Here is an 8,615-nt window from a genome sequence, read left to right as displayed (position 1 = left end):
CTTCTATAGATTTGTTTTGGTTTTGTATATCTCTGTTGTCTCTCCTTTGTGTTGGTAGACTATGCCTGCTAAAGTGGATTCCGCTGGGAAGGAATTCCGACAGCCGAGCTCCAGTGATGTCACCTCTCTACTATGGTGGGCCCCAGGCTCCTTGCCGGGGTGTCCGAATGGGGGGGTGGGACTGGACTGTCTCTGGTTGGTTTCAGCTCCCGGTCGCTGGCGGGCGGGCGGTCTCCAGCCGCCCAGTTGCGCGGTTAGCGGGTGGGCTGTCGCCGGCGGGCGGGCGGTCTCCAACCGCCCAGTCGCGTGGGCAGCCGGCGGGCGATCGGTCGCTGGCGGGTAGGCAGTCTCCAGTCGCCCAGCCGCGCGGGCAGCGGGTGGACTGTCGCCGGCGGGCGGCGGGCGTGCGGTCTCCAGCCGCCCAGTCGCGAGGGCCTGGCCTCTAGTCCCCTGGTTTCTCCTGCTAGTCCTGGTTTCTCCTGCTAGACCAGATTTCCCCTGAGTGATGCCTCTCGGCAGTTCAAACTGTACTCTGGGCCTGCCGTTTGTTGGGTGTGGAGGGTGTCTATTGGGAACCCCGGCACTCTATTTTTTTTGATTTTTTCCGCTTGCCCCTCCCCCAGCGCTGGATAGACAGGTTTTGTTTTCGCCGCTGATGGGAGGGGGAGTTGAAAGTCAGGTGTCTCTAGTTTTCCCCGTGTCTTTATGCAGGCTCGCTCTGATAATCCCTCCCCCGGAAAGCCTAGGAAAGATTTTATGTGAATTCCCTGCTGTATGGGAGATGAGCTGTGTAACACACACCTGTTTTATTGTTGCAATCTGTCAGAGAGTGGCAGTGGTTACTTCAGCTATCCAAGATGGTGGCCGCTGGTTTCCTTGGTGGAGTTTCCGTTGTGGGGGATAGAACTGTACCGCTTCCTTCCCTGTCTGAAATCCCGAACTCAGCCCGGGGCTCAGTGGGGGCTCAGCTGGCAGGATTCCACAGAATCCGCAGCAACGTTTCTCCCTGCTTGCTGGTCGCTTCTTGGTGGTGCCCCCCCGTCAGTAGCCGTGGGGCGGGCCACGCGGATCAGTCAGCCCGGATCTCCGGTCGCACAGTTGGCTGTTTTATTGTTGCAATCTGTCGGAGAGTGGTGGTGGTTACTTCAGCTCTTCAAGATGGTGGCCGCTGGTTTCCTGTGTAATTGGCTTTTAAATACTTATTATATAATTTAACGTTCACAGAAATCTTATGATATAGGCATTAGTTTTCAAAAGATGACAATGTAGAAACTCTGCTCAAGAGATCAGTGCCTGCTTTTTCCCTTTTGAGTTTTAGTGTTTTTTATCATGCTATTATAATACTTACTATGTAATCTTTCAAATATTATGAGTTTAGTCAATGGTTAAAGTAAAAATTTGTATACCTGAATATTGTTGAATGGAAGAATGTATTTTTTTTTTTTTAAATTGGAAGTACAATCAGGAGGAAAAGCTTCTCATGTTGGATACTTTTTGTTTTGCTTGTTGTGTAGGGCATACGGTCTAAATCACTTCTTTTTTAATGAGTAAAGTTAATTTTTTTAGAGCACCTCTTAGTCCACAGCAAAACTGATTAGAAAGTAGAGTTTCATATACTACTTCTCCCCCTCTTCCTCTTCCTGCTTCATCTTCTTCTTCTCTCTCTCTTCCTCTCCCTCTCAAAAACATACACCATTAACATCTTGCATGACAGTGCTACCCTGAACCATTTCAATCACTTGGAATCTATGACACAGCTAGAATTTGACTTGGGATTTGTTGGTTCCCTATGTCCATGTTCATTTTGCTGGAATACCTTTTATTATTAGAAGTATTAAGAGCATCAGTAGGGAAAGGGAAAGGGTTCTCACACAGGATCAAGTTATGCTGGAACTTTCAGATCTATTAAAAAGGCAGCTATATATACCTTTCTATTTAACTTTATTTATTCCTTAGTGTAACTTACTTGCTCATTTTGTGATAATGTTGCGTTTAGTTTACTTTCTGTATGTTTATGAAAATGCTCATCACATTAGAGTTTAATCATTTGTGGTTTGTTGATATCACTCAAGGAGGGAACATGTCTCATTTCTCCCTTATCCATGATGCACAGCACAATATCTGGCACTTTGAAAGTATTCAAGATATTTATGAACTTAAGTTTCATAAACATTCTGTGTGTAAGGCATTGAATTAAGTATTTAATGCATGACAGATTTAATCCTAAAAACTACCATATAAAAATAACTACTCAGTATTATTTTAAGGATGAGAAAATAGAAATGAGAGAATGCAGTTGATTTACAGAATATCATGTATACAGTCAAGCTTCTGTTTTCTCTAGATGTTTTAAATACTGTGTCTGGAAGTCACAGCCTATTAATGTACATGAAATATAAATAACGTTGTCAAAAATAAAAGCAACTCAAAATTAGAAAAAAAAATAAATGCTTAGATGATCAATAAATTTAATAGCCTCATTACATGTTACACTTACCATTCATTAAATAATTTTTTTATATGTTACACTTAATATAATCATAAAAACTTCATTATGTTTAAAAAGAATTTATGGGTAGATTTCTAACTTCATAGATTGAGTACTAAGTAATCATATGCAATGTGAATTGAGTTGTTCATTACCTAAGAGATCAAAATCAAATTTATTTTAAAATTTTGAAATTTTACTGTACAGTTAACGTGTTTTATATTTAATTCCGTATGCATTTGCTGTGCCATAAAGAGGGTTGCTGACTGTGTGCTTGGTGCCTGCTAAGAACCAAGCATGGCCTTGAAGCAAGTGGAGAACTGGATTGTACATTATCACTTTTCTACTCGGCCTTCTGACATGACCATACTTATTTACGAGGATTTTGATAATCAAAAGTTCATGGAGTTCATTATGAAATGCTTCTTCTTTTATAAATGTTTATTAAGAATCTATATATTTGTTCCCACTTCGAATTTCAACATAAAAGACTTATCAAAATCACTCTTTTTAATATGCTGATTTGTAACTAATTTCTTATTGCTTAACATCAAAATATAATTAACAGGTCTGAACTGATGCCTTCATAGTATCTTTCAATTACCTAAATTATACAATGATTGGGAGAAGAATCAACATTTATTAACATGCTACTCTATGGCATAGTGTAATTGGCTTTTAAACACTTATTATATAATTTAACCTTCACAGAAATCTTATGATATAGGCATTAATTTTCACACGTAAACATAAAAGACTTGACTGTACTTCAAGTTCTTGTGGTGAGGATATGATTTTACATTAATTGTTATATTCTGTGTCTTTAACATTAGCTTTCTATTTAATTATTAGATTCAGTGATTAAAATGTCTTTCCATGAATTGAATCAGTTTGTCTAATACATAAAAGGTTGATCGCCTTAACTTTTATTTGAATTGCTCAGTGATACAGACAGATTGCACTGCAATATTACTTAAAATTTCCTTATTTATAGCTTTATTGAGATCTGAAACATATGCTATAAAACTCACCCGTTTTTAACTAGATAGTTCAGGAGTTTTTACTGTGTTGAGAGTTTTGCGAACATTCCCACAATATAATTTTAGCCAAGTACAAACCCTGTGTACATTATCAGGGACTCCAAATCCTATCTTCCCACTCCAAAGAAATAACTAATATAATTATCTTGTGAAATCACCAGACTTTATTTGTTTACTAATTTTAAAATTACTAATTAAATTAATTGTGGTTAGTCTTGAGTTTTTGAGTCAGTTTTGTAGTTTTTATCTTAGGAATTTTTCTCATTTATCTTTTTGTGTAAGGCATTCCTATTTTCATTCTTGACTTCTTAATATGAGCCATCTCTATTTTTTCATCATTGCTACAGTTTTGTCCATTTTTTGGGATAATTTCAAGGAAGCAAGTCTTGATTTTATTGATTTATTCTCTACTAAATTTTCTATTCTTCATATAAATTATTTCAGTTATTTCTTCTTTTTCTGCTTGATTTGGGGTTAGTTTGCTCCCAAGATTAAAGATTATTCAGTTATATGTGTGTATGTATGCACATAAATATGTATATATTTTTATGCATTTAAAGCCATAATTTTTATTCATCTGAAAGTAGTATTCTTACTTCAGCTGTGTTTTTTTTCCTTTGATCCTTTGATTATTTAGAAATATATTGTCACTTCTTCTGTTATTGTTTTCTTTTTTTTTTTTTTTTTATTGGTTGTTCAAAACATTACACAGCTCATGACATATCATCTTCCATACATTTGATTCAAGTGGGTTATGAACTCCCATTTTTTACCCCAAATACAAGTTGCAGAATCACATCGGTTACACATCCACATTTTTACATAATACCATATTAGTGACTGTTGTATTCTGCTACCTTTCCTATCCCCTACTATCCCCCCTCCCCTTCCCTCTCATCTTCCCTCTCTACCCCATCTGCTGTTGTTTAATTCTCTCCCTTGTTTTTTTTTTTCCCCCTTTCCCCTCACAAACTCTTATATGTAATTTTGTGTAACAATGAGGGTCTCCTTCCATTTCCATAGTTTCCCTTCTCTCTCCCTTTCTCTCCCCCCACTCGTCTCTGTTTAATGTTAATCTTTTCCTCATGCTCTTCTTCCCTGTTCTGATCTTAGTTGCTCTCTTTATATCAAGGAAGACATTTGGCATTTGTTTTTTAAGGATTGGCTAGCTTCACTTAGCATAATCTGCTCTAATGCCATCCATTTCCCTGCAAAATCCATGATTTTGTCATTTTTTAGTGCTGCGTAATACTCCATTGTGTATAAATGCCACAGTTTTTTAATCCATTCATCTATTGAAGGGCATCTGGGTTGATTCCAAAGTCTAGTTATTGTGAATTGTGCTGCCATGATCATTGATGTGGCAGTATCCCTATAGTATGCTCTTTTAAGGTCCTCAGGGAATAGACCGAGAAGGGCGATAGCTGGGTCAAATGGTGGTTCCATTCCCAGCTTTCCTAGGAATCTCCATACTGCTTTCCATATTGGCCGCACCAGTTTGCAGTTCCACCAGCAATGTACAAGCGTACCCTTTTCCCCACATCCTCGCCAGCACTTATTGTTGCTTGACTTCATAATGGCTGCCAATCTTACTGGAGTGACATGGTATCTTAGGGTGGTTTTGATTTGCATTTCTCTGACTGCTAGAGATGGTGAGCATTTTTTCATGTACTTATTGATAGATTGTATGTCCTCCTCTGAGAAGTGTCTGTTCAGGTCCTTCGCCCATTTGTTGATAGGGTTGTTTGTTATCTTGTTGTTTAATTTTTTGAGTTCTTTGTATATTCTGGATATTAGGGCTCTATCTGAAGTGTGAGGAGTAAAGATTTGTTCCCAGGATGTAGGTTCCCTATTTACCTCTCTTATTGTTTCTCTTGCTGAGAGAAAACTTTTTAGTTTGAGTAAGTCCCATTTGTTGATTCTAGTTATTAACTTTTGTGCTATGGGCGTCCTATTAAGGAATTTGGAGCCCGACCCCACAATGTGTAGATTGAAGCCAACTTTTTCTTCTATCAGGTGCAGAGTCTCTGATTTGATATCTAGGTCCTTGATCCATTTTGAATTTACTTTTGTGCATGGCGAGAGAAAGGGGTTCAGCTTCATTTTGTTGCATATGGATTTCCAGTTTTCCCAGCACCATTTGTTGAAGATGCTATCCTTTCTCCATTGCATGCTTTTAGCGCCTTTATCAAATATAAGAAAGTTGTAATTTTGTGGATTGGTCTCTGTGTCCTCTATTCTGTACCATTGATCCACCTTCCTGTTTTGGTACCAGTACCATGCTGTTTTTGTTACTATTGCTCTGTAGTACAGTTTGAAATCTGGTATCGCTATACCTCCCGATTCACACTTCCTGCTTAGAATTGCTTTTGCTATTCTGGGTCTTTTGTTTTTCCATATGAATTTCATGATAGCTTTATCTATTTCTACCAGAAATGCCGTTGGGATTTTGATTGGCATTGCATTGAACCTGTAGAGAACTTTGGGTAATATCGCCATTTTGATGATGTTGGTTCTGCCTATCCATGAACAGGGTACATTTTTCCATCTTCTAAGATCTTCTTCTATCTCTCTCTTTAGGGTTCTGTAGTTTTCATTGTATAAATCTTTCACCTCTTTTGTTAGGTTGATTCCCAAGTATTTTATTTTTTTTGAGGATATTGTGAATGGGGTGGTTTTCCTCATTTCCATTTCAGAAGTTTTGTTACTGATATACAGGAATGCCTTTGATTTATGCGTGTTGATTTTATATCCTGCCACTTTGCTGAATTCATTTATCAGTTCTAGTAGTTTCTTTGTAGACCCTTTTGGGTCTTCTAAGTATAGGATCATATCGTCCGCAAATAGTGATATTTTAAGTTCTTCTTTTCCTATTTTTATGCCTTTAATTTCTCTTGTCTGTCTAATTGCTCTGGCTAGTATTTCAAGGACTAAATTAAATAGAAGAGGTGAGAGAGGGCATCCCTGTCTTGTTCCAGATTTTAGCGGGAATGCCTTCAGTTTTTCTCCATTTAGAATGATGCTAGCCTGAGGCTTAGCATATATAGCTTTTACAATGTTGAGGTAAGTTCCTGTTATCCCCAGTTTTTCTAGTGTTTTGAACATAAAAGGATGCTGTACTTTGTCGAATGCTTTTTCTGCATCTATCGAGACGATCATATGGTTCTTATCTTTAAGTCTATTGATGTGGTGAATAATATTTATTGATTTCCGTATATTGAACCAACCTTGCATCCCAGGGATGAATCCTACTTGATCATGGTGCACAATTTTTTTGATATGCTTTTGTATTCGATTCGCCAGGATTTTATTGAGAATTTTTGCATCTATGTTCATTAGAGATATTGGTCTATAGTTTTCTAATTCAATTTATAAATTGAGTTATTGTTTCCTAATTGAGAACATTCTTTGTGGTTTCAGTACTTTCAGCTTTGTGGAGGCTTGTTTTGTGCCTACTACAGCATACCGTGTACTTGGATAATGTCCCTTGTGTACTTGAAGAAGAGGTGTTCTGCTATGGTTGGGTGGAACATTCAACAGATATCTCTTAGTGCTAGTTGGTTGATGGTTTGGTTCAAGATTTTCCTTTTGAATCATCTTTCTAAGGCTATTCAATAGTGAAAGTGGCTTCAAAAGTATTCAACTATTACTGTTAAATTATCTGTTTCTCAAATCAATTATGTTGGTTTACCCTCATGCATTTGGGGACTGAAGAAGTGAATGTATGTTCATCATAGTTATTTTCCTTCTCATCATTACAAAATATCTTCTTTGCTCTAATAGACATTTACATCTTAATGACCATTTTGCCTATCAGTATAGCCACTATTGGTTGCTATTTGTTGTTTATATACATTATATATATATTTTTTCGTTTCTATATGTCTCCCAGTTAATTTTGTTAAATAGGTATCTTCTGGGGTACTCAAAAATTTCCTTGCTGTTTCTTTTTCTCTTCCTTTTTTCCTGGCTGCTTTGTGAAATACAATTAACATCTTAAAACAATATAGTTTGGATTATTAGTACCTAATAAATCCTAAACTTTGATCTATTTTTCTCCTTCTCTATATTATTACTGTTTTGTAAATTTCATAAATACAAGTTATGCATTCATAAAAACAGTTTTGTAATTATTGACACATGCTGTTATCCATGAAATAAATAGAAGAAAAGAGATGCATTAAAAATGAGCTTATGCAGGTTTTCATTAATTCCCATTTAGTTACTATTATTTGGTAATTTTTATTTCTTTGTATTGATTTAAATTACCATCAAATACCCTTTATTTCAGCCTGAAACCCTCAATTTAGTATTTCTTAGATGGCATATTTACAATATTTCTCAGTTTTTTTGTTTCTCTGGGAGTGTCTTAATTTCTGCTTCATCTTTGAAGGAGAGTTTATCTGCACATAGAATTCCTGATCGACAGTCTTTTTCAGAACTATGAAGATGTTGTCCTACTGTGCATTTGGGTCAGTGGTTTCTGAAGAGATATCCACTGTTTTATTGTGCATTTCTCGGATAACTCATTTTGTCTTGCTGCTTTCAAGATTTTCTCTATTTGTCTTTTTGTCGGTTTGCTTAAGATGTGTCTAGGTGTGAATCACTGACTTTATTCTACTTGATCTTTCTGAATAAGTCAACTAATATTTTTTTCATCAAATGTGTGAAGTCTTTGGATATTTTTTTTTTCAAATTGTTCTGCCCTTTTCTCTGTCTTCTCCTCCTGGAATTCTCGTTTATTTCTGGCTTTGTTTGATGATATCCCACAGCTCTCTCAGACTCTGTAATCACTCTTTTTTTTCATTTTCTTTGATTGTTTCTCAGAGTAAATAATCTCTATTGATCTCTCTTCAAATCTACAGATTCTTTTCTACTAGTTCAAATCTATGGTTGAGCCCCTCTAGTGAGTTTTTTAGTTAGCTTATTGTATTTTCAACTGTGAAATTTCTTTTGTTTTTCCTTTGGAACTTTAAAAATGTTTTTATTAGTACTTTATTGTTATACATAAGACTAGGGTTCACTTTAACATATGCGTAAATGCATATAACATAGTTTACTTCATTTCAATTCCCAATACCTCCTCT

Source organism: Marmota flaviventris, chromosome 3 (assembly GCF_047511675.1).
Source record: "Marmota flaviventris isolate mMarFla1 chromosome 3, mMarFla1.hap1, whole genome shotgun sequence".
NCBI lineage: Eukaryota > Metazoa > Chordata > Mammalia > Rodentia > Sciuridae > Marmota > Marmota flaviventris.
This window is presented reverse-complemented; position numbering follows the sequence as displayed.